Source organism: Zootoca vivipara, chromosome 14 (assembly GCF_963506605.1).
Source record: "Zootoca vivipara chromosome 14, rZooViv1.1, whole genome shotgun sequence".
In the NCBI taxonomy this organism is placed as follows: domain Eukaryota; kingdom Metazoa; phylum Chordata; class Lepidosauria; order Squamata; family Lacertidae; genus Zootoca; species Zootoca vivipara.
In genome coordinates, this window is record NC_083289.1 from 12,920,880 (window position 1) to 12,948,018 (window position 27,139).

The 27,139-nt window shown below is 42.9% G+C and overlaps 1 long non-coding RNA gene across 1 annotated transcript in view; it reads left to right on the forward strand.

The window, feature by feature from the left end:
• Positions 1-27,139, forward strand: part of LOC132593168 (uncharacterized) — a 149,708-nt gene that overhangs the window by 8,432 nt on the left and 114,137 nt on the right. The window contains exon 2 of the long non-coding RNA XR_009558535.1: positions 9,344-9,528. This is a non-coding gene — a long non-coding RNA (uncharacterized LOC132593168). The remainder of the gene's footprint in view (positions 1-9,343; positions 9,529-27,139) is intronic.

Consider the following 27,139-nt stretch of genomic DNA (forward strand, 5'->3'; position numbering starts at 1 on the left):
ACCCTCACCCCCTCCCATAACATATTTAAAAGGGCATGGGATGTCAATAAGCCAAAGCTAGACCTGGTCTCCATTCTCATTTATATAAATACAGAGTTGTTAAGTTGATAATGGGTCTAGGACTAGGATTGGATGCAACCCACGGTACTGGTTTATATAAGCAAAACAAACCACAAAACTCTCCCCCTCTCCTCCCCAGCCACTAGCAACCTTGAATCAGAGGTCAGACTAATAAGAAAATGAATGTGAGCAAGTCTTGCATTCATTTCCAAGCAGTTCGGGTTTGGAAGCTTTCTGTTGAGCATGCCGAGACTCATGCACCAGGGCGTGGAGAAAGAGCTCTGGTGCTGATTAAATCTGCTTAAGAGCAGAGGGCATGTCACATACACAAAGAGAGGTTGGGATTAACTAAATGAGAATGCTGCCTGTTTCTTTTGACCTTGCAAAATCCGGTGAGGTGCTGATTTTCAAGGGCACCTGAGAAAAACTTAAGTGAGCCGGTTGCCAGGATTGTAAAGGTGGTAGAATTCTTTATGAAATGGATTGTTAAAGCAATTTATTTAATGCTTCATTTTAACTTGCAGGTATTCTTAAAATAATAATAATAATAATCATCTGCTTTTATTTGTGTAAAACATAATCCTTCTGATCTAAAGGTCCCGCTGGGTAGCACTATACAGTGTGAACAATATATGCATGCCTGGCAATGGGTAGGTTAGGATTGGTGGAGAAATTAGATTCAGCACACATATAAAGCCAAATCTGTCAAATTCATACTTCCCAAAACAATATGTGAAACAGAAGCACAACTGTCCTTCAAAATTTGCACTTTATCTGAATTTTGCGATGCTGTTCTCCAATCGTTGTTTACAGAAATGCATAATTTAAGGGTAGTTGTCCATATAAATGAAGATGTTGGTGAAAATGACAGACAAAAGTTCATATTATGGAACATTATTTGCAAAAGCATGTGCATTAGTCAGAGCTGTCTACAAAACGTGCCTATTAAGAGAAATTCGCACTGAAATGCTGGTGAATGTTCACGAGGACTTTTTAATGCAAATAACTGCAAAATGTGGAGAACTGAATTTAAGATTGAAAAAATTAGAACCCAAGAGAACCAAAATTGACAGATACTTCCATCCCTAGGGTAGAAATGCTTCTCCACAAGTGCAACAGCTTCCTCATAGCAGCCTGTTCTCGTGGGCGAGCTAATAATCTTTAAATTCCCATGTAGTAAGTAAATGGGATATTTTGTTGTTGTTGTTGTTGTTGTTGTCAATTATATAGACTTCTTTCCCACCTGTCATCCTGATGGACCACTAATCCTAATCCTAACCCCGACCAGGGTGGATTTGATTTAAATCAAACTGATTTAAATCACGATTTAAATCACAATTTAAATCACTAGTCAGTAAGGCTTGATTTAAATCATAGTTGATTTAAATCATAAAGACTAATTCTTGCTGGTATAACTTTATTATGCAAGTAGATGAAGATTTTTAGAATAACAACTTTTCATATTACTTTTTTTATCCCTAGTTTAATAGGTTAATCATTCATATTTGGACAACTTTACTGTTGTACTTAGGAAGGAGAAAAATAATCATTACCTTAATAATAACAATTTAAATAGATTTATTCAACTGAAACAATAACATTTCAGCAAATGTTATTTGCTTAAACAAACATCCATGTTTGTTAACTAATTTGGCTAAACAAAAACAAAATATATATATATTAAGAAACTTAGACTGTCAGCCCAGCCTACACATGAAAAACTTAAATACTGTCCAAACAATCAGAAAAATATTGTTTCTATTCTATTCACTGAACTTCTTGAAACTTAGCACTGAAGGGGTTGCTTCTGTATTCATAGGTTTGTAGAACAATAGGATTAAGGTCTTTTTCTCAACTCTGTTCATGTTATAACATTTTTGCTGTGAAGAAGAGGCATGTGATCTCTGTTGAGTCAAATTCAGTTTTGAGAACTGCAAAAGTAAACCAAGCACCTGTGATAATATCTTGTAGGCAGAGAAACTGCCCAATAATCTTACAAAAACCTCTGGAAGAGGTGAATGGATTAATGGAATTTATTTACCCCATAAATTAAACATATACAACCTTATACTACATAATTAAAAAAAACTAATCTTTATTTCATGATGGAATAACCTTTGGATGGTAATATTCTTTCCTCAAAAAGCATTTTATTTAAAAAAATCCAATTTAAAGCAAAAAAATCGATTTAAATCAAAAAAATCCGATTTAAATCAAAAAAATCCGATTTAAATCAAAAAAATCCGATTTTTTTGATTTTTTTAAAAAAATCATTGATTTTTATCCACCCTGACCCCGACTAATTTCAACAATTTAAAAATACAGTTGGTTAAAATAAATTCTAGTCCAGTGAGTATGGTGGGCTCTAATATATAGTTTTTAAAGGACTGGGTAATGAGCTGTGTATTCATCATATGGCAGAAACTGCATAGTGAAGGTGCCTTCTGTGGGGAAGGGATTCCACAGCTTAGGGGCTGCCACAAAGAAGGCCCTCTCTTGGGCTTCCATATCCTGAACTTCTGAGGGTGGTTACCAGAGGTCAAGAAGGATAGGAACTAGAGTCCTAACACCGTTGGGGAGACACCAGGTTAAGAAAGGCTGTCATATACCATATGTTTCCTTAAAACATTCTAAGAGCATGCACCTTGGCTCAGTAGTAGACTGCATGATTTATATGATAGAATCCTAGAATTGTAGAGTTGGAAGGGACTGTGAGGGCCATCTAGTCCAACCCCCTGCAATGTATGAATCTTTTGTGCAACATGGGGCTTGAACCCACAACCCTGAGATCAAGAGTCTTCTGCTTTACCAACTGAGATTAATCCCTGTCACTTATAGTTAAAGTATATTCAGCCTTTTGAAATACAGTTCAATTTATGCGTTTCCAGCAAAAGTGCTTCCCTCCCATTTGCAATATGTTCTTGATGGAATTTGTTACTTGCTTAGTGCCATAGCCACAGATGTCATACAATGCAATGATAGAGCAAGGAAAGGCAGCTAACGGTTTGGTTCCACTTGTAACCATTTTCCTTGTTTTATAATTGTAACAGTTTTATCTGGTTTGTTTTTTTAATTGTATCTTACGATGTTGTAGCTTTGTGGGACCTTGCAATGAAATGCAAAATAAATCAAACAAACAGCAGATAAACACAGGGTTGCTATATTGTCGGGTTTTACCTACTGGTGTCCATTTGCACCATGTCCAGGCCCAGATTCCCAGTGACCATTAAAGATAGAATGCTCATCTTTAGTCCATGTAGAACCAGTAACATGCACCTATTCTGGCTTACACACTAGGTCTTTTTTCTGTCTGATCAGAAAGGCTTAGAGCAGGTTACAATATCAAACCAAATCCCCTGTCAAGTAGCAAAGCTCATACCATTGTTACAAATGAAATTTTGATGGCCACCCGGGCTAAGGTGGTAAGATGCTTAAGGTTACCAATGGCTGAGCGATATTTGAACTAGGGACTCCTTTACTTCCAGCTTATTTTTTGAACCATTGAGAACACAGAAATACGGGGAGCTTTTTTCTACAGAGTCAAGCTATTGGTCAATTGTGCTCAGTGTTGTCAATACGGGTGCTACCACTGAGCTATGATCCTTCCTCTATCAGTGCTACACCACCTTGCTTTGCTGATTAATCTTATTGCCCGGCTTTTCTGTTTCCTGGCTCTGTGTACCTTACTCCCTATGCCCCAGGGCTATGGGTCCTTTTAGTGTCCAAGAGGAGAGTGGGAGGGGTCGGAGGTGGCAGTAGAAGACCCAAACACCCACCTCCTGGTATCAAGCTGTTACAGCTTGCATCTCTCTCTCAGCTTTTGGGTGCTTAAAAGGACCTGCAGTTTTGGGTGTGGGAGGGAGAATTTGTTATCCCATGGGGGGCATCAAAGGGCCCTCTGTGTTGCATTATTATTTTTATCTAAGTTGTGCTGGATGATTTTTCAGGATTGAGAGGTCAGCTGGACATCAGATAAATAAATAACGCTATTAATTCCAACTTGCAAATACATTTTATAAAAGCATTGGGGTTGTTGTGCAATGCTTGTATCTCCCCTTTGCTTTTAATATCCTCCTCTCTGCCCCCTCCCCCTTTTCTCTTAGTATCTCAGAGATCATAATATTTTCTTCTCTCTCCTCTTCTCTCTCCTCTTTATTTACTGCCCCTTTTAATGTCATCTTCTAGTTTGCCCTACATTATGATTCCTCCTTGGTGCATCAGGCCAATTCCTGGACGTTCTGAATATATTATTCCTACTGATCATTATTTCATTTTCAATCTAATCAATTCCAAATCCAATGTTCCATTTGCTCCCAAGTTCCCATAGCTAACTTGATCAATTCTTTCTTCCGTTGCTCAATCAATCATGCCTTGGGTCATCCTTTCAGTCCTTGAACAACATTAATTACATAGGAACCGTATCCAATATAGCCAACCATTCCTCACTGTGACTTTCCCACCGTGCACAATTAAGTTAGTGCCGTGATGGGACTGAACAAAGGGTGCTTTGGTGTGATGGTGACTTGAGTTGCGTTGATGCTATGGACAGCTTCATAGTTATTTTCGACATTTGGTGCTTATTTATGATTGGTTGTGTTCGTCCAGGGGTGGGCAATACTTCTCAAGCATGAGGGTCACATTCCCTTATGGACATCCTTTTGGAGTCTGCATGTTAGTGTGGGCAGAGGCAAAAGTGAGTGAAGAACCAATGCAAACTTCCCTTTGCATGGCTGGAATGAAGCCTGCTGTGCAGGCGGAAAGACACCTCCTTCCATCTGGTCAAACAAGAGGCAGCGTCACAGTTCAGTGACATATTCCAGGCAGGCTAAAGCACTCAAGGAGGCTGTGGAGCAGGGCTTGTGAGGGATATGCTCAGGGGTGAATCGCGAGGGCCAGGCAGCCCTAAAACCAGAGGTTCCACACCCCTGTGTCAGCAGATAATATCCTATAACACCATGTTGCCTTGGGCATGCCTTGCATGTATCTTTACGATAAACCAGCACAAAAACATTATTGCAATGGGGACAGTTGCTTTATAAACAACAATATGACTTTGCTTAATTCGGGGAAATGGGTGAAAACTAATTAATGCTGATACTATCTTGCTTGCTTTGGGGGATTAGCAAGAACAGCACAGTATACTTTTTATGTTAAAAAATACTGTGGTACATAAAATGGTGTGAAATAAGTGTGAGTGGCTCGGAGTGCCAGTTACAGGAATGTAGGGGAGTAAAATGGCGAGTTTTTTAAGAAATTACACATGTAAACCACATTGTCTTGACCGTAAGCTTAAACAGTTCCCAATAGGGATACAGGTAGGTATTGTATATAGGTTGACCCTTGGGAGTTCAGTAGGACTATGGGGAAATTGCAGCACACCAGGAAGGGAGGGGGTATCACATGCAAATAGTGGAGGTTTGGGCCTCATTAGAACTGTAGGTGAGCAAGGGGTCTGGCATGCAATAGTTACCTCTCTTGACTGAGGAGGAGCAAAAGGAAGCAGTTCCTTGATTTGTCCCTCTGATCTATGGCAACATGGGCAAAGTTGGGACCAAGACCTAGTGATGGTTTTGAGTGGTGGAATCTCTGAAAGTTAGAAAGAATCTGTTTCTGCTTCCTGCCATGCAGATCCAACTGGCCTTCAGACTTCCTTTGCCAGAAAGGCTCAGAGTTATCCTACCTATACTTGGTTCCATCCTGGGTTTCTTGAAGTGGGAAGATTCCTTTCAGGAGACTCTGGCTTATGCTTCCTTGCAAGGATCCTGCCTATCCAAAAAAAGGAAAAACAAAAACAAAAAACAAGTATGTGAAGCAAGGAGATGTGGAACTGGAATAAGGGGGTATAGCTAGGCAGAAGGAAAAATGGTTTTCTGTCCACAAGGTTGGAGCAAGCTTGGAAAAGAATCATGCAGAGCTGTCTTCTGGAAAGAAGGATGGGCCGTGGAACAGCCTGAGTGGAAAAGATTGTACTATTTGTTTATTTAATTTCCATACTACCCTTCATCCAGTGATCACAGGGTGGTTTACCATATAAAACACAAAAAATACATAACATAGTAACATAGTAACAAACAAAAACAATACCTTCTCCCAGGTACTGAGAGATATCCATTTATAGCAGGCATGGTCAAACTTGGTCCTCCAGCTGTTTTGGGACTACAATTCCCATCATCCCTGACCACTGGTCCTGTTAGCTAGGGAGGGCCAAGTTTGGCCATGCCTGATTTATTCTGTTGGGTATTAGCTCTAACACAGAAGGCAATATCCTTAAGGACAGGGCTGGGTGACAGGGACATTTCATGGTAATGTATCCAAAGTACTGTTTTTACAGTCATGCCAGTACAGCCTTCATGCTGCATAGTGGCAGAGGAGTCATGAGGGTTGTCTGGCCAACAAGAACTCACAGCCAGGTGACTGAAGGGTCTTTCACAGAGAATAGTGGAGGCATTTCCCCCAAAAAATGTAGATTTAGACTTGGTCCAATCACTGGGAGAAGTGCTTTCTGAAGGATGCCTTATTGCTACTGTCCAGGGTTAATGAATGTTAAGTAAAGCCATCTTCTTGCATTCAATATGGCAGAGGTTCAAGGGACTGACTAATTAGTTTTGCACTGAGGTGATCCACTATGCATATATGTTGTCGCAGGGAAATTTATCTGTGCAGCAGCTACTAGGGAGAGGATATCTGGAACAAACCAGTAGTGCTTCCTCCAAAGAAAGGATGCCTTCAAGGCTTGAGCTTTCTCTGATTCTTTGCAATAGTGTCATGCTTATTGCTCAGAACAAAGCCAAAAGCATCACATGGGTCCAGGGGATGTGCAGAATTCCAGCTGAACTGAGCTTCTCTGTAGCAACGACTGGCTGGGGTCCTGTGCATGGCATGGCTCCCAAGCTTGGCAAGGAGTAGAGGTGAGATGGCAGAAATGTCATCCTAATGTCCCAGCAGCCAGGCAGCACTGGCCCTAATGCTACTTAGTGTGAGATAAACACGAAATGGCAGTAAACTGCCAGTGGCTGATATTGTTATTAGCTGATTTACTACAATTGCTAAGACTAAAATTATGTGTCGGAAAATCCCTGGTTTGAGTCTTTTCTCTGTGCATTCTCTTGGACTCCCTCCCATTTGCAGCATGATGCTAATAATAAGCAGTAATAATTGCTGATTTGGCATAATGGCTGAGAGATTGATCAATGTATTGGGAAATCCTTAGTTGAATCTTGTCTTTGCACGTGCACACAGCCTGCCTCCCATTGGTAGTATAGTGGTAATAGTAATAAATAATAAGAGCTGATTTAGCTAAGTGAATAATCTATGTACTGTATCGGGAAATCTCGGGCTTTCATATTGTGTCAAAACATCTTTTCTGTTGGTATTAGTACTAGTCTGTCTTGTTTATGTTGCATCTAGTGCTGGGAAGAAGTGTTCAGACTTTAATTTTTTTTAAAGGCAAAGGATTGGGGGGTACCCCAAAGATTGGATTGATCTTAGGAGAAGTTGTAATGGATATATCCAAAGTAGTGCTAAGCAGTATACTGACGGCAAAACATTTTGTGCCAGTGAAATGTTGTTGGTTTAGCAGGTTGCTGGCAACTTCGTTGCACAACAAATTGCACATTCACTTGCACAATGAGTTTTTGCTTGCTGGTGCATTACATCCGCCCATTGTACAACATTATAACTCACCTGTCCATTAGTGTGAGAGCCCTTGTGCAGACAGGGAACACTGGATTACTTTTAAAGGTGGGTGACTAAGGTTCTTTCCCTCCCTCCCTCCCTCTCCCCCTCTCCCTCTCTCTCCCCATTTCCCCCTCTCTTTTATCAGAAAAGCACCTTATCACTTCAGTATAACTTGGCTGCTCCCAGCAGCTCTGGCTTCCCTGGGGTATTCTTGGGGGAGGAGGGAGATGGTTGCCTTCATTGGCCAATGGGCACCAATCTTTCCCCACAATAATATCTCTGGGGACCATGTTGCTTCCTGAGTTAGTATCACTCTCACTGGTGTATTCTGCCCTGTAGCTCCTCTATCTGGAAAATATAGCATACGTAATCCATCTAGATCAGGGGTCAGCAAACTTTTTCAGCAGGGGGCTGGTCCACTGTCCCTCAGACCTTGTGGGGGGACTATATTTTTTGGGGTGGGAAATGAACGAATTCCTATGCCCCACAAATAACCCAGAGATGCCTTTTAAATAAAAGGACACATTCTACTCATGTAAAAACACCAGGCAGGCCCCACAAATAACCCAGAGATGCATTTTAAATAAAAGGACACATTCTACTCATGTAAAAACATGCTGATTCCCGGACCGTCCGCAGGTCGGATTTAGAAGGCGATTGGGCCGCATCTGGCCCCCGGGCCTTAGTTTGGGGATCCCTGATCTAGAGGATTCCATCTGCTTTGGCCAAAAGTTAAAAAGGTTATGGCCTTTGTTTTCTTCATTGTACAGTGGACCCTCTAGTTACGTACTGCTCAGGATACGTAACTTTCGGGTTACGAATGTGGCAAACCCAGAAGTGGATACTTCCGGGGTTCGCCGTGCATGCATGCGCAGAAGAGCTCAATGGTGCTGCGCATGTGTGCAGAAGCAGCGCTTCCGCCTATGGACTTTTCGGCTTGTGGGCGGACCCCCAGAACGAATTTAATTCGTATCTGGAGGGTGCACTGTAGTGAATTTCTTACCCTTTATATTCCTCATTGTAGTGAATAAGGAGCACGGAGTTTCATTTTATACTAAGTAGATATTGCAAGCTGCAGTAAAACAATGCCAGTTGGTGCCTCTATGGATCTTGTCACATAATTCAAGCCGTGCTTTGCTAAAATGTCACGTCAGTGCCCTGAAAAATACAAACAGAATTGAAAAAGATGATAGCTGAGATGATTCTTGTGCCAGATAAAAAGGGCACATGCTTAAATCATGTAGGGTTGAGTGTACGTTCTCTGTCCCGTTATTGTTACAGGAGTATAGGAATAAAGGAACACGGGAAGCTGTCTTAATATGAGCCAGACCATTGGTTTATCTAGCTAAGTGTCATCTGATGGGCAGTGGCTTTCCAGGGTTTGGGGCAGGAGACTCAGCACTACCTGGAGATGCCAGGGATTGAACCGGAGGCCTTCTGCTTGCAAGGCAGATGCTCTACCCTTGACCTATGGTCCCTAAATTCTGCTTTGCTCGCCTTCTTGTTTAACTCGGAGAACATCTTAACATAATTTCAACACTGGTGTGCATATGCACAATTTACCTGCAGTTTTCATCTTTCATTCCCTCCCCCTTTCTCCTCACAGGCTACTGATGCATCCACGAGCACCCAACAGACATTGAACGAAACAGTACCCCCCCCCCCAAAAAAGGCACCTTGATGTGATTGCTGAAAACTGCATGCACAGAACAGCCTGAACAAAGTTCAGCACTTGAAAACGAAAAATGGCGGATAGCTAAAGGGTTGGTGTCACTCTGGAAACGACATCAGGTAATTTATTTTATTTGTAAAAAAAAAAAAATCCCCTGAAGTCCTCAGGGAATTAGGGAGGGGGAGAATGTCATGAGGATCCTTAAAATCACTGCCTTTCCCTCTTTAAAATGTACACATAGGCAGTGAGTGGGAAAGGGTGAGTTTGGTGCTTGCGTGCATTTCTAAAATGAGAAGGTGATGGTGTGGCTTGGTGTACGTGCACACACCCTTTATATCTTATTTAAAGGCAGGTGTCATTGGATAAAATGTGAGGGTTAAAACACACAAACACACACACACACACCTGCACTGAGATCCTTGGAAGAAGGGGCAGGACAAGCATGTAATTAAGTCAACCAGTCATTGTCCTTTTGAAAGGAAATGTCAGGAACTGAATCCGGGACTTTCTGTATGCAGTTTGTGTGCTCTGCCATTGAGGTACGCTATTTCTTTTTCAGGCTGAGCAACTGGTGTGCTTGTGGGGGTGTGTGTGCATGCACATGAATGCACATGCACTCCTTGACCAATGATGCCTCTGTCATGCTACCTTCACCCCTCTCTAAAAAAGTTTTCAGTTGTCTCCATCATTAGGTGTGTGTGGTTTTTTTTTGTCATTTAAAAATTGGAAGTCATCCTGAGGCTGCTTCCCATATTGTGGCTTCTCCTGCCGGCTGCATGTTTAGTTTTTAAGTGGTGGAAAAGCTCCAGGGAAATTGATCTGTCTTCCAGCCCCAAACTCGTGGAAAGATGAACATCTGGCCGTAATGGATGTGGGCAACCAGCCGGAAAGGATCCTGGTGTTCCATCCTGTTCCTGCCAGGTATAGGAATAAACATCCTAATCCTCAGCATTTTCAGCTGTTGAATTTACCCAAAAACGCTTTTGCAATGTCCTGTTGGTGTTGCAAGGACGCCGTCTTCCACATTGCTTTTGGATGGGACTGTTCCTAATTACTGGTTTCTTGGCAAGGCCAGTATTAAGATGGTGGGGGTGGGATTTTGAGACTATAAACTTAGGGCACACATGAGCATCAAGCTGATGGTGTGATAGGGAAGCTACTGTGAACACTGGAACAAATAGGTTTAGTATCTCAAGTAAAGGTGGCCTGAAATTTTCATCTCACCAGTGGTTTTCTCTGGAAAAGGTTTTGGAAGGGGTCAGGTGAAAGGAAGGGTAAATAAATTGATTGGGGGAGGGAGAAAGCTCCTAATTTTCTTCAAGTGAGGGCACCGGTTTCCTGAAATAAGCAGGTGTAGTAATTCCCCCTTTAAAAAGTAAACAAAAATTGTACCGAGCTGCAAGTCAGTGTGGGTCTTCAGGTCCCCATAATTTACCCTGGGAGCAGTGTTGCAAGAAGACATATGTTCCTTTTATTGTGCAATCATGATTATTTGTGCCCATCATGGCAATCCCTCTTTTCAATACTGTTTACACCTGCAAAAGTCTGTGGGTGGACATACTGCTTGGTTTTCAACTGGCGCATGTCCTGTAGGTTCCTGCTGAAACCCTTTGGCTTCTCATACAACTGATTTGTTGTTGTTGGGTTTTTGTCCTGCTTTTGTTGCACTCTAGTGCAAGAGCTCCCATCCAGATGGCAATAATGTGCCAATACTGGGAAGCATTGCAGAACAACTAAAGCAGAGTGATGTGTGGACAATCCAGTATCAGTCCCCCACTATTGTGGCGTGGTGCAGAATCCACCCGCGAAACCCCCCACTAGTCTGGAGGGGCTCATAATGTCCCATCTAGGAAGCGATATAGGGGGATGGCTACTTCCGGGCTGCTGCTTGTTGTGAAGATAAGAAGAGCCTGCTGGATCACACCAGGGGCTCACCTACTGCAACATCCTGTTCTTACAGTGACCAGCCAGATGCCTGTGAGATGCCTTCAAAGAGGACTTGAGTAAAACAGCTCTCTTGCAGTTTCCAGAATCATAGCATTCTAGAGTTGGAAGGTACCACAAGGGTCATCTAGTCCAACCCCCCTTGCTGCCTCTGAAAATTTACTTGGTTCTATTTGTCCCCAAATTGGGGTGGTGGTGGTTCTTTCTCCCGCATTTTATCTGTGCTTAAAACCTGCAGAAATGGCTTTCCAATTAGACTCTTTAATTTCTGCATGCAACAGAAGGAGGAACGCGGCTCGTTTGGCTTTCTGCTTGCTTCTTAAGTGAAATGGTGCGTCTCCCTTGCTCCTCTTGCATTGCTTTTAATGTGCAGCAGCATGTCGCTCAACAGATGTGCCTGCTCTAGGAGCTCTGCTGAACGTATTGCCACCGTTTCTACACTCTGGCAGACAGTTCGACACTGGGGAAAAACAGTGGCTGTCAAATGAATTTTCTTGATTGCTTTGCCGGATGTGCAAAGTAGTTTTTAAAATGTCATAATTACCTCTCTAAAGAAGAGGAGGAGAAAAGCCAATAATCTCCCCTCCCCTCATTTTCATTTGTGTAGAAGAGAAATATATAAAGTTAGCTGGCATGTTTGCAGAAATGAAATCCTCTAATAAGTAAGGCTATCAACTTGATTTAAAATTTATCTGATTAATGTTTATCTAATCCAGGGTTTCACAAAGTGGTTGGTGATGACCCCCTGGGGGTCAAAAATAGCCCTGTGGTGGAAAAGAGGTTCATGAAATGAGTCAGAATTCAAGAGCATGGACAGGTACAGAGTGCATCTCCTTTGCCTGTGATGAACCAATGTCTTTTTATTTTCATTAATTTTCCATCTTTCCCCTAGAACCAGGACACAATGTATTTAATAAGACAAAATCCACAATAGAATTCTCAGGCCATACTGCTTTATTGTTAAGCAATTGTATATAGTGCAGAGTTTCAGTTTTTAAGGTAATTATATATGTTGATTATATATTGATTTTTCTCGAGTTAATATCATTTACATTGCTAAGAATTTGGGTGTGGGGGTCAACGACCACATTATAAACTCATCAAGAGGACAATGAATGCAGAAGTTTAGGAAATCCTGGTTTAAATGTACTAATATTAAAAAACAACCAACATTTTAAAGGCAAAGTGTTAGCACCCTGTTAATCTGGGATTCCTTTTTTAGTTTATTAAAACTGTTTTTGATTGATGGCCCAAGCTGATTAAAGACTGCAGCCCTAGCAACAAACAGAATTTAGAAAATGCTGAGCAGTAGTTTTAATCTCAGCAGCCTGCAGTTTACGAAGATGAATATGCATAAGAAAAGGTCATTTTCAGCTTCAGGTTAAGGTGGTCAACAGACTTTTTGGCAGTTCTGAAAAGCACCTTCCTTTATTTTTAATTCGTGCGGAAATGTTGACTTGCTTCTTCAGGCTGGTCTCACTACAGATGTCCCTCAGTGGCATTGCCATCTAGCCGAATCAGATTTGACTCTGGAGCATTATGAAATCCCATTTACTCAGACACTTGAAAAGGGAGGATCAGCCAGGGCACTAATCCAGAAAAGATCAGCACCTGGGAGAGGGGTGGAGGAGGAGGAACTGAAACAGTAGACACTACATAGAACAGTGAATGTTTGCCCAGTGAAATGATTTCCTTCCTGCTGAAAGAATTAGTTTTGACCGGGAAATCAAAGCTGCCAAAGGTTCATCACAGAGTTAGTAACTCCGAACCTTATGGCATACCTCAAATTTAAATCAGTGAGTTTGGGGGCATGATGTTCCTTCCACAAGTGCATGTCAGCATATTCTTGCCACTGGTTGATTTTAATTAAAGCCCTCCCCTCTAAAAAAAGGAAGTATTTTCTACCCCAGTGCATCCCTCTCCTCTCATCATGCATGCTTGGACAGGTAGCAAAACCTGCTGTATCGCTGTGGAAAACCAGCCCCTTTATTTTTACAAAGCTTTCTGGGCATCCATCTTAAATTCTTGGATACTCAGGGAGTGTCTTGCATATCACTGGTTTTCTGGGCACAGGAAACTGCTTTATAGTTAGTCAGACAACTGGTCCATCTAGCTCAGTATTGTCTACACTGGTGTTTCACAAACTTGGGTCTTAAGGTGTTTTTGAACTACAATTCCTATCATCCCTGACCACCAGTCCTGCTAGCTAGGGGTGATGGGAGTTGTAGTCCAAAACCAGCTGAAGACCCAAGTTTGGGAAACACTGGTCTACAATGACACTCTGGGGTTTCAGGCAGGAGTGCCTCCCAATCCTACCTGGAGATGCCAGGGATTGAACGTGGGACTTTCTGCATGCAAGACGGATGCTCTACCACTGAGCTGTAATTTATAGTGAACAACGTCTGTGCATAGATAGCTATAGATAAATAAGAGAATCCAGAAAATGCATTTGTGCACATGAACGTGCATTAGAGTGTGGAGTTGGCTTGTGCATTTTGATACCTTATGCAGTCGTACCTTGGTTTTCAAACAGAATGTGTTCCGGAAGTCCGTTCAGCTTCCGAAACGTTCAGAAACCAAGGTGTGGCTTCCGATTGGACGTTCGGCTTCCAAGGCAAAGTTCGCAAACCATAACACCTACTTCCGGGTTTGCGATGGTTGAGTTCTGAGTTGTTCGTGAACTAAGCTGTTTGAAAACCAAGGTATGGCTATATGCAGAAATGCAAACCTGATACCAGAACAGTTTGTCAAGTAGGGTGGAGCCACCAAGCTATCTCCCTAGCAGGTGGGTCTCTGTTGCTTACCAGGAAGGAGAGGGACAAGTTGGGAGGGAGTTTAGCATGGTGCTAACACACCAGCGGGTTAAACCTAGGGCTTGCTTATCAGAAGGTCGGCGGTTCGAATCCCTGCGACGGGGTGAGCTCTCGTTGCTCGGTCCCAGCTCCTGCCAACCTAGAAGTTCAAAAGCACGTCAAAGTGCAAGTAGATAAATAAGTAAGGTAGGAAGGTAAACGGTGTTTCCGTGCGCTGCTCTGGTTTGCCAGAAGCGGCTTTGTCATGCTGGCCACATGACCTGCAATCTGTACACCGGCTCCCTCGGCCAATAATGCGAGGTGAGCGCCGCAACCCCAGAGTCGGTCACGACTGGACCGAAAAATGTCAGGGGTCCCTTTACCTTTTAACACACCAGCAGGAATACTGGCTTGACTCAACTAATGTATATGCACGATGCTAATCTCCTCGCTGTCTTACCTTTCCCATTCTTCCTCCCAGTAACTGAAAGCTCTCCATCTGCTTGAAAGCTAGTATAGTAGCTCCACCTCAGCTGTGAGACTCTTCTGCTTGCTATCACTAGTCGCTTCCTCAACCTTGGCCCTCCAGATGTTTTCAGATTACAATTCCCATCCTCCCTGACCACGGGTCCTGCTAGCTAGGGATCATGGGAGTTGTAGGAAGCCTGGTTTACATGTTCATTACTAGTTTTGTGTTATCTGCTTCCCCTATGGAGACTACAAAGACTGAATAGGTGTAAAATGATCAAGCTTTCCCCTCCGCGTCTGCCGCAAGAAGGAATGGCAGAAATTTTGTCTGGTCTCCACTTTTAAGCAAACTGAAACAATTTGCCTTTTATGAATTAGTAGGTTGAAATCTTTGAATTTTGCAGTGCAGTACTCTGCTTAAAAATATATACAGAAAGGTGTTTTGGGGAGATGTGCACAAGTTATATCCTTTTTTGATGCATGCAGAAATCAGTCACATGTGAAGCTGAGATGGGAGTGGAATTAGAGGGATCTCTCCATTCCTGGTAACAAAATTAGAGAAGTCCCTTCATTGTAGAGGCGAAATTTACAAGGGAGTTTCTGGTTCTTTATCAGTTTCACCTCTGCAGTGAAAGTGCTTCTTTTTATTGATGAAGAATGACAATACCAATGACAGCCCCCTGCTCACCTCCTATGCTGAAAATTAGGAACACAAGAAACTCTCTTTCACATCTATCTCAAAACCGATTGGCAGTGTCTCTCCAGGGTCTCTGGCAGAGAAGTGCCATTCCTATTGCCTGCTATATGATGCTCCCAACTGCACACATACCAGGAATGCATTGGGGACCTTCTGCATGCAGTCGCTTGACACTGAACTATTGACTTTGATAGAAGTGACCATAAGGGAGATCCAGGGAAATGGAAATCAAACCAGGCAGATTACCTTTAATGCCCTAAATGGCTTAGGTCCAAAATACTTTAGGATCCACCTGTTTCTTATCATCCAACCTGCTACCTAAGATCAGAAGGTGAAACCTCTTTCTTTGCCTCCCTGCCTAGAGAGATGGCATGAAGGCCCTGTCTCTTGTCCTACGGTAGGACAAGAGACAGGGCCTTCACCCAGATTATGAAACATCTTGCCCTGCAAAGTACAATTGGTCTCCTCCATCACTGTTTTCCTTCCTTCCTTCCTTCCTTCCTTCCTTCCTCCCTCCCTCCCTCCCTCCCTCCCTCCCTCCCTCCCTCCTCTTTTTCTTTTCCTTTTTTGCTGTTTGCTAAAGGCCTTTTTATTCTGGCAGGCTTCTTTATCAGGCAGACTGCTTTTACAACTTGTCTGTCTCATTCACTTATTGTTTTACAGTAGTGTTTTGTGAAGCTGTAATTTTAAAATGTTGCAAGCCTCCATGAGTTGTGCTTTGGTGCTAGAGGGGTGGGGTATAAAGCAAATAAATAAATTTGCTATGTTACCCCTACCCTGGAGCCAGGTTCATGTCTATAAAACTCTAACCAGTGCTTTCCCCTCTTCCATCTTGCAATCATTCTGATGATTTACAGAAATTCCTCGTCAGCAATAGGAAAGTGCCACTGGTTTAAGTCCTTGAGTTATGGCTTTGCTTCAGTTCTTTCCAGGGATACAGGGGGGAGAGATTCAATTTAGTGTGCATTTAAAGGCAAACTTGGCTAATCTATCCTCTCCCAAACCATACACAAACCAAAGCACAACCATCCTTTGAAATGTGCACTCCTCTGAATTTTGAAGGTGAGTTCTCCAGCCAAGTCATATGTACAAAGAAGCTTAGACCAGGGCAGTGGTTACCAAACTTTTTCTGGTCGCTGGCCCCTTGGTTCCATAAACTCATCCCCAGTTCCCCCAACCCTGTAAAGAGGATTACTCGGAATAGCAGTTTGCATGACCTACTAAGGAAGATAATTCAAAACAGTGACAATTAATTGCACATTTATTCAAAATCCAATTAAAACTATTTAGTTTAATTAATTCAGCAAAATGGATTAACTTGATCCAGTGATACCGGCTTTTCAATGTCTGGCAGTCATTTACCGCCCACTTTGCAAACCACTGCACTAAAGTGTGCAAATAAATGCATTATTTAGTGAAAATGACATATACACATATGCATTATATTAAAGAAAATTGCTTTGCAAAGTTGTATACATAGCCAAAATTACGTAGAGCAGTGTGTGTGTGTGTGTGTGTGTGTGTGTGTGTGTGTGTGTGGTAGGAGAAATTTGTACTAAGATGCTTATGCATTTTCATGAGGACTTTAAAAAATAATAATCAGAAACTTATGGAGAACTGAAGTTAAGATTTGAAAAGTGAAAAACAGAGAGAAACCAAAATTGACAGATGAACCTATCCCTAGGGTTGTTGTGTATGGATGGACAGAGAAGGTCAAATCAGTTTGTTGTAGGATCAGACCCCGCCTATATAAATATCCCTAATTCTTCTTGTTATCAAGAAGAAATTGAAGACTTTCTGTTACATTTTTAGGCCTGAAGTTCTATCAAACTAGTAACACTGTGTGTGTGTGTTTGTGTGTGTGTGTGTGTGTGTGTGTGTAAGGTAAATGCAACTCTTTGTAAAGACATTGGATCAATTTGTTTGATGGGTCACGACTGTAATTTTTTGTTCTGTAATCTGTATTATTTTTCTTTAAAAGTGGGAGTGTTCATCATGGATTTCCCGATGCCGTGTGTTAGAAATTGTGCCTTTCATAAAAGTTTAGTTTATTGCTACTGCTGCTTTAATTTTGTTTAGGGCGCTTTTTATTACTGTTGATTATTTGCTTTGGAACATTCCCAAGTTCCTACACAAATTGTGAGTTGTTGTTGTTGTTGTTGTTGTTGTTTTAAAAGTCAGCAGAAAACCCTTTTTTGGTCTCCACCAGAAGGCTGAAGAAGATCCCTTGCCTGCTTTGGGTGGGTGGGGAACACACACGAATGGACAAGAAAGTTCACAAGGAGGGAATGAAAACATTATTAAGCCTCTGTCTCTTACCAGGAGGTGTCACTGCAGTTCAGTCGGAACTTGAGAGACAAAATAGCTAATGCTGTGATGAGAACTGCATTTTCCATCATTTGCTGTTCTGGTGGTTCAGCAAATGTCACCTCCGCTCCACCCTGAAATATACACACAAGTAGTTTTTCTAAAAGTATTTAATAGCAGGGAGGTCTCAGAGAATGAGATCCCGCTTGCACAATCAGCTGAAATGGTGGTGATCATGAGTTTATTACATTTCTAATAAACATACCTCTTTGGGTAGGCTCTCTATTGCTATTTGGTGAGGGCAGAACAAGATACTAACACAAGCATGTGACTGACACTGAGAAAAGTAGCCTTATGTTCTATTATCTTCCCCCATTTGTTGTACAGTGGTACCTCGGTTTACGAACTTAATCCGTTCCGGAAGTCCGTTCTTAAACTGAAACTGTTCTTAAACCGAGGCACGCTTCCCCTAATAAGGCCTCCCGCCGGTGGTGCCCTTCCACCGTTCGGATTCCGTTCTTAGACCGAGGTAAAGTTTGCAAACCAGGACACTACTTCCGGTTTTGCAGAGTTCGTAAACCGAATAGTTTGTAAACGGGGCTGTTCCTAAACCGAGGTAGCACTGTAATTGTCTTCTCCCTGTCCCCCTAAAGAGCAGGCAGTTGTGTGGAATGGGATGTACAAAAACTCATAAGGTGGTGATGCATGCAACATTTACGTGTAGTTATGCCTGAACATTACACAGAAAGAGCAGATAAAGAAGAAAGAGAGGAGAGCATCAGATACAAAGAGAGGCTGCATATAAACCATACTTTTTAAAGGACCTGGCTTCCTCCCCAAGAATATTGGGAACTGTAGTTAACCCCATGAAGAGGTACAGTTCCTAGGACCCTCAACAAACTATAGTTCCCAGAATTCTTTTGGGGAATTGTATGGTGCTTTAAATGTATGGTGTGTATGCACCGAAAGAGAAAGAATGGGAGAAAAAACCCAGGGCAAGCCTCAAAATGGTACTGAAACCTTCCTTGTGCACATTGAAAGCGACAATATGTTTTTTAAAAGGTAAATCATAATGCAAAACGTATGCAATATGCAAAGTCACTACGTAATTGCTTATTATATACAGCATGTGATGAGAATTTTATGAGATTTAAAACTTTGAATTATAATTTGTTCTTTGAGTACCCTGTGGGAAGATTTTTCCCTGAAACACATTGGGATTGAGTGTGTGTGTGTGTGTGTTTGTGTTATTGAGTGTTGTAAACATAAGAAATAAAATAATAGAACAATCAAAATAAAACCAGGTTTAAAACAAACAGGAGCCGCCAGCAGAGACATATATTCAGCAAATAAACATAGTAGAATACTAAACTGGTACCTTGGAATAAGTACACAATTGGTTCCGGAAGTCTGTACTTAACCTAAAGTGTAATTAACCTGAAGCAAACTTTCCCATTGAAAGTAATGGAAAGTGGATTAATCCGTTCCAGGCGGGTCCGCGGAGTACTTAAATTGAAAGTACTCAAACCGAAGTGTACTTATACCGAGGTATGACTGTATTAACTTAAAATCCCTGCTGCAATAGGTGTGGTCAAGCAGGGAGGGAGTTCCTCATAATTTTCTAGTACTTTACCATTCTAAAGTGTGCCTCAATTTTGTTTCTTTCGTCCTTGCACACCTAGAGAGAATGCAACGTTGTTGCACCTTTTTTGGCATCTGGTGTCCAATGTAATCTCTAGCTAGCTCCACACTAAGATATCTGTATTTGTGGTGGCAGTTTCAGCACAACCAAAGGGGATGAACGATTGCAAGAAGAGTGGTGTCAGTTGGATGCATGTGTCTGGAGAATGGGCCCAAACATCCTTGCTTAAGAGAGGAACAAGAGTGACAACAAACTTCAGTTTCTGCTGGAAGCGCTACAGAAGGGATCATTCGGTTTGTAACTTAAGGGTTAATTACGTTGTCAGTAAGTCAGCTAACCAAGGGGGTTGGTGGAGGTGGTGCTTAGCAAGCATGTAGAGCAACATGATGCTTGCTGAGGTAGTATGTGCCCTGATTGGCTGTGTAGTTCTGAGGGTGTTTTCCTCAGCTTACACAGGATGTCTCCCTGCTATGTATAAGGCTTTAAGTTAGACGGACAAAACTTCTCTGTTCCTTTCTCCTCAAATTATATGCTGTTTTTGTTCAGATTTCCTCAACAAAGTTGTTATTAGGAGTCCTTTTATCTCTGGACTCTGCATTATTCAAGTGACTCTGCTAACACATTCAACTTGCAAAAGCTTCAAAAACACCATGCTGAAAGGTGGACTGTGATGTGTTGCAGAGAGTCATTATTTGGACATGTGTTGCTAAAACTCTTTTGAAGTTCGTTCAATATTCCAGTACATCCTAGGGGGAACTTCCATTGCAGTGGTGTGAGAGCATGCTGGCTCCGGTGGGACTAGAGAACAAAGAGTTGTATTGACTCCATTAGGCCAGGTGAGTGAGCGACCACTTACCAGACCTTGCAACGAAAGAGTCTCTGATGGCTTCCCTGGTGGTTGTGAGGATGTCTCATCCTCCCCAAACAAATGAAGACATTATTAGGGAGTGCTTTAAGACCACAAGAGAGGTGGCCACGTGAAGTTCGCAGGGAAGGGGATTACGAAGTTGTGGTACCACCACTGTAACGGCCTTGTCCCTTACTAACTTTAGTGGTGAGCTTAAGAGCAGAGCCTGATTTTTGGACCTGGGCATATGCATATCAGTGCAGATGGTCCTTCAAATAAGCTGTTCAGGCTTCAAAGATTATCACTTGTATTTTAACCTGTAAATGGGTTAAATGGAACTGATGCAGGAATGGTGTGATATGATCAGACTGCCTAGCTCCTGCAGAAAAAGCTCAACAATGGGTAACACAAGCCAGCTGCTACGCTAGGTTCCAGGCTGGTGGGTCCTAGTTGCTTACTGGGAGAGGTGTAGTGGTGAGGAGGTTTGCGCAGTGCATGACCTACCCACCTGTTATGTAACAGTGACTCACCTTCTAAGAAAGTAGTGTAGCTGTTCCACTGCATCTGGAAAGCTGCTTCTGCAAACCATGGTCTGGAAGTCCCTTCAAACCTTGGCTGAAACAGCCAAGATGGCAAATTAAGCTGAAGTTTCCCCATATGAACAAGGAAACAATGGTTCATATACTGACTTGTTTGGAAGCCATTAACCATAATTTAAGGACTAAGGCATAATCAGAAGCTAGAGTTAAGTGCTGGATGGTGCCCGGGTCCTGAGATTTTGCGGGGAGGCTCTTCTCTCGGTCCTGCCACCCTCACAGGTGTTCTTGGTAGGGACGTGGGAGAGGGCTTTCCTGGTGGCTGCTCCCTCCTTGTCCTTCTGCTGACAGGTGAAGACCTTCTTGTTCCAACATGCTTTTGGAAACTGACTGCTTTTAATGAGGAGGCTAGTGCCATGCTGTTTGTGTTGTGAGTGTCTTTATGTTTTTAACAGATCGTTTTAAATTCTGTTTATGTTTAATTGTTTTCAAATGACCCCCCTTATGCTTTTAGCTGCTCTTATGTCATTTGTAAGCTGCCTCGAGTCCCTGTCAGGGGAAAAAAAAGGTGGGGCATAAATATATCATAATAATTGCTTAGGATTCAGTTCTTGATCAGTTGCTCATGCAAAGGGAGGAACGGCATGTTTGAGTGCTGATGCAGAGCTCTCATGCATAGTCTGCCACAAGCCAGGATTTTTGACTTTGCATTCTGTGCAAACAGGGGCACTGTCTTCCCAGGATTTATAGCGAGTCTGGAGCAAGGGAGTGTCTCCGATTCAGTCCTTGGCGGTGTCTGCGACACTGCTAATGCCTGCCTAATGTCCTTTTTGTCAATGTTAGGATTCATAAAATATAAAAGCTGCTCTCTTTGCAGTGGCATCAACAACAACAAAATGTCTTTCAGAAGGCTGTCTCTTTATATAGCTTTACAATATCTGATGGAAGTTTTTATGTTCTTTGTGAAATGAAAAATACCTAATAAAAGAAGTGTGAAATCTGGAATGATTTCACTTTCTATTTTGGCTCTTTGGTTTATAACATAGTATATTTCTCTGCTTTAATACCGCTTTTCTTCTTGACCTGCCAAAAGTCATTCAATGGGGCATCTTTTTTTTAATAGTGCCGTCTACTGGATTTTCTGGCATTGGTCTCTAAACATTCTGCAAATGTTTATTTTGGTACATCGCTATTCGTAAATGTTTCGAGTTCCTTTATTTTTAATCAACAGACCTTGCTGTTGCATGAAACGTTGGGTGGCTTTTCTGCAATTTTAGCAAATCTTATTACAGTTAAGTCAATAGTCATATATAAATCAATTATACTAGGTAGGATCATAAGGAGTTATAACTATTATAGATCTAATGTTATGGATTTTAAGCTTCATATCCAGTTCTGAGTGTAACCAGTGGAAAGCACGGATTTGTTGTAGTATTTGCAAAGCTTTCTTATTAAGTTTTCGTGTTCTACACTTGTATAAATCACTCCTATCAGACAGATATGTATAAAGAGCCCCGTTGGGCCAGGCCAGTGGTCCATGTAGTTCATCATCCTATGTCTTTCTTCACTAATGGACTGGATGAGAACCAACAAGCTGAAGTTCAATCCAGATAAGACTGAGACACCCTTGACCAGATGGTTGGAAAGTTGACTGCTCTTGATGGGGCTACACCTCCCATCCAAGCTACACACACAGCTAGGATGAAGTTCTGGATCCATTGCTGTCACTTAAGGCTCAGGTGGCCTCAATGGCATGGAATACCATGGCATCAGCTTGGGCTCGGGGCCCAGCTACACCCCTATCTGGACCAGGATAGCCTAACTTCTGTCATCTATGCTCTGGTAAGCTCTAAGTTAGATTACCGCAACACGTTATACGTGGGGCTGCCTCTGAAGTCAGTTCAGAAACTTCAGCTGGTGCAGAAATCAGCACCAGGTGGGATGAGACAGTTTGAGCATATGAAGAACAATCATGATATAGCTACACACCAAAGTGCAAGAAGACCTTTCCTTTCCCTTTCTCTCTCTCTTTTGCTTAGACGAGGGTCAACTGAAACAGGAAGCTCTTTTATTTTTCTGGCCGCCCAGGAGGATCCAATGGGCAGCCAGGGTGTGTGGAATCGGTCCAGGGCCTGAAGGTGCTTTTATTGAGACAATGTCACCTGCAGTTCACTGGTTCACCACATGGGGAGCTGCACATGGGTCCAGCAGTTCCTGGGGTGAGGAAAGTATTGGAGAAATCCAGGGAAGATAGACCTACCAGCAACTTTTAGCAATGGTGGTTAAATAGAACCTCCAAACTCGAAGGCAGTATACCTCTGAATACCAGACAAAGGAGGCAAAACAGATGAGGCAGTGCTGTCTTAAGCACATGCAGTGCTGGGGTGCAAAGATCCGCTCCCCCCAGGTTGCCCAGTCCCAAGCACGCAGGAAGGTGGAGCTGGCCGGCCACCTCAGCGTCTTGCTGGCTCAGTCGCCCCCGAACACGCGGCTCTCCAACTGATGGGCAGGCTCTTCCCCAGACTCAACTCTCAGGCCCTGGACTGGTGCCCCTGAGAGCCCAGCGCCTGGGTGCCCCGCAACCCTAGCGCCTGTGGGTAAGACGTCCCTGAGATGAGGGCTACTGCCCTTCTGTCCTGCATCTGAGTTTCCCAGCAGCAGCATGCTGAACTACAAGGGCCTTTTGTCTGACACAGCACAGCCTGCCTTGTAAGAAACCTGTGTTCGGATTCCTGCTCCAAGTGAAGGGGCTAATCACAGTCTCAGACTAAGCCCAGGCACCCCTAAACTTCTGCCCTCCAGATGTTTTGGACTACAATTCCATTCATCCTTTACCACTGGTCCTCTTAGCTAGGGATCATGGGAGTTGTAGGCCAAAACATCTGGAGGGCTGCAGTTTGGGGATGCCTGGACTAGCCTATCTCAGTGGCTGTAGTAAACTCCAGGAAGGAAATACTTCATCAGGTGTTCTTGGGTGTTCCTGAGTGCCACTTGTACACTAGGAAGGGTGGGGATCCTGACACATGTGCCCTATGGCTAAGAACCATTGCCTCAGGGAAGGGGGGGACTCCACTTTCTCAAGCCCCAGCCAGCATGACCAACAGCCAGGGATGATGGGAGTTGTAGTCCAGCAACATCTAGAGGGCCACAGGTTCCTTATCCTTGTATCATATCCTCTCTATCCCATGATTTCTGGTCTGTGACCATAATAAATCCATCCACCCACCCAAGCACCCATTCATTCTCCATCCCATGAAACTTTTTGTTTGCCTAGGTTGGCTTGGGTTTTAGCGCTGGCTGAGCTGTAGTCCTACAGTGTCTCTGGATCAGCAGAGCTATGATAGTCTTTTTAGTAAAGATAGAACAGATTGGAAGCTCTTAAGCTACACCGCACCCATGGGTGAAGTGTAGGGGGGAAATAACGACCCCTTCACTCAGCTGACCTTTGGTCATTTTTTTATTTTAGGTTTCCCAGATGCCCTTAAAAAGAAAAAGAAGGATCTATGAACAGTGCTTGAAGCTTTGGATTAATCCTCAAAACACCAGAAGGGAAAATGTAAATAGATTCAAACTGACAGTCTCTGGGAGCCTAGGAGTGCATAAGTTTGATGTGTGTCTGTATCATTCCTGTGCTCTCTGTGGATCTTCTTGGCCCTTCACCCTTTGCTGGCTTACAAGCTGGGGGCATATGCCTGTATGTGAGTGTAGCACGGCAACCACTTTGCTCTTAAAACTTGATTCAGCTGACACTTCGTGCCACACCATCAAAAGGTCTCACTGCACTGCTTTGTTTCAAGGCAATGCAATCGCTTAGTGCGATGAAACAAGTTTCTACTTCTTTAGGTGAGTGGTGATCATCATCCACGGTCACCTGGATGCAACTTTTGGCAGCATACACACCATACATTGATAGCACATCGCTTCTCCCGAAGAATTTTGGGAATGGTGGTTTCACACACAGAACTATAGTTCCTAGCACCCTTGCCAAACTACAGTCCCCAGGATTCGTGTGCTTTAAATGCATTTTGTAAATGCAGCTTTTGTCTTTCTATGGTAGGGAAGTCCTTGTCTTTATGGCCCTCCAGATGATGTTGATCTCACACACCCATCAGTCAAGCCAACATAGTCAATAGCCAGGGATGATGGGAGTTGTAGTTCAGCAATGTTTGGAGGGCCACAGATTCCCCTTCCCAGTTCTATGGAGAGCAGACTCTCCAAGTGTCCCTATTTTCCAGGGACAGTTCTGGATTGACAGAAGCCATTCCAGCTTCTGATTTGACCCAGGAATGTCCCACTTTTCCTTAGGATGTCCCTATTTTCATCAGAGAAATGTTGGTGGATATGGAGTTACCTGACCCCCAAGCCATCTGAAGGCAGCCCTGTATAGGGAAGTTCTGTAATGTTTCATGTTTTTATATGTTAGAAGCCACCCACACTGGCTGGGGCAACCCAGTCATATGGGTGAGGTATACCGTATTTTTACATGTATCAGATTATGCTTTTTGCTAAGAAAAAAACAATAGGAAAAAATTGGGGGTTGTCTCATACACAGATGGTTGTTTAATACACAGGGTTGGGCAGGCTGGACCCTGCATTCCGCGGGGCAATCGGGGGTTGTGGTTTGGACAAAAAAGCTTAACAACCTTGAGGGCAATTGCCCCCCAAAAGCTCAATAACATTCTGCTGCTGCCGCTGATCACCCCCAAAGATGGCGCTTGCCCAGTAGCTGTCACTGTTCAACAGCTACCACTGTGGCAGCAGCGAGATGCTCAGTGCCACCATTCAAACCCCAGGCAGCAGCAGGAGGAGAAGTATGAGGAGCAAAATCTTTCACCAACCCAAGCACTGCTGCTGCTGCTCTCATCAGCCAACCAGTGTTTTGGCAACCCTAGTTTAAAATATTGTTGTCTTAATTTTGGGTTCTATTTTCGCCTTATACACGAAAATATACGGTGAATAATAAAATTATGATGTTGATGACGTTTATGAAATAGGACATTCCTATTTTCATCAGAGAAATTTTGGAGGGTATGTGGATCAAGCCAACTGTGTAGGAGGCATAGAACCACACTGTGTGAGTGCTGCTGTCTTTGAGGATCGAGTGCTAAGTCCTAATAGCACTTTCTCTCCTGAATTAAACAGATCTTGCAGTAGGCAGTGGAAGACAGGAGTGCCTGGCATGCTCTGGTCCATGGAGTCATGAAGAGTCGGACACGACTAAATGACTAAACAACAACAAACAACAACAAAGGATAGCAGGCAGAATTAGACCTCCACAAACAGCCTGCATAAAGCTAGTTCATGCAGACATTGACCTTTAGGGGAACATGTACAGGCTATTCATTTAAACTCTCTGGTGTGGTGTGGAGATGTTAATTATGTGACCTGATGCCTCTGTGTGTGACACTTTTACATTTTGTGCAGTCATGTATCGTGTAAGGGGAGTGGGGTGCTGCTGTTCAAGGAGTGCAACTCCAAAGTAATGCTTGACCCAGGATTCACCTGGGCCATTTAGGTCTTGAATTGCAGCATATATCTTTGCACTACAGCCATTTTAAGCAGCTGCTTAAATCATTGTTGCAATGAGACAGATCTGAGTGACTAGCGGGTGGAAATGGTTCCTGCTGGTACGCAGCGTGTCCTCAAGACAATGCCTCTTTACGCCGAGAATATTCTCCATCTTCCCTTATCTGCCCCATCTGTTTTGTTGGAAGTGCATACGATTTGCCACTGTTTTATGATTTATATCCAAACAATGTTTAAGTGTCTCTGTCTCCTTTGGAACGATACTTCAGGTTTTCTTCCTTCACCTTTTTTTTTTAAAAAAAGAGCATTATGTATTACACAGGAAGTTTCATAGGAATAAATAGTGAAGGTGAGAAACGTGTATTAATATCAATTTCTCTCCTATGCCTGGAGTGTGCAAGCTATAACAAAAGATGTTTAGTATTGTCCTGTAGACTTAATTTTTTTCTGGGTGAAAGGATATTTGCAAGGGTCTGTGTGTGAGAGACTGGGGCGGGCAGAGAAGTGCTTCTCTCTCCACCAGACTGATGGCCAAACCAGCCTGGAGTGTTTGCGAGAGTTCACCCTGACCTTGGTTTTTAAAGGCACTTTCTGGATTACGGTGGGCCAAATTATGTGTGATATCCAAGGCTAACTTTCATTTTGGAAAAAAGTCAGCAATGCCCCCATCTGGCCCTGATCTAGGACATGCTCCTGATGTAAGCACTGGTTTTCTGCTGAAACTTTATTATAATTATACAGTTATTATCATCCAAGGCAGGTGTGGGGCAAAGGTGGGCATAAACATCAAGGGGGGTGTCAGTTAGGCTTGTCCCCTACACACACAAACAGAGAGAGAGAGAGAGAGAGAGAGAGAGAGAGAGAGAGAGAGAGAGAGAGAGAGAGAGAGACCACAGGCAAAACTTAGGTCCCTCTTTCGCCTCTTGTGATATATCAGTTATAGGCCACCTTGAATTTGATTTTTTTTTTCA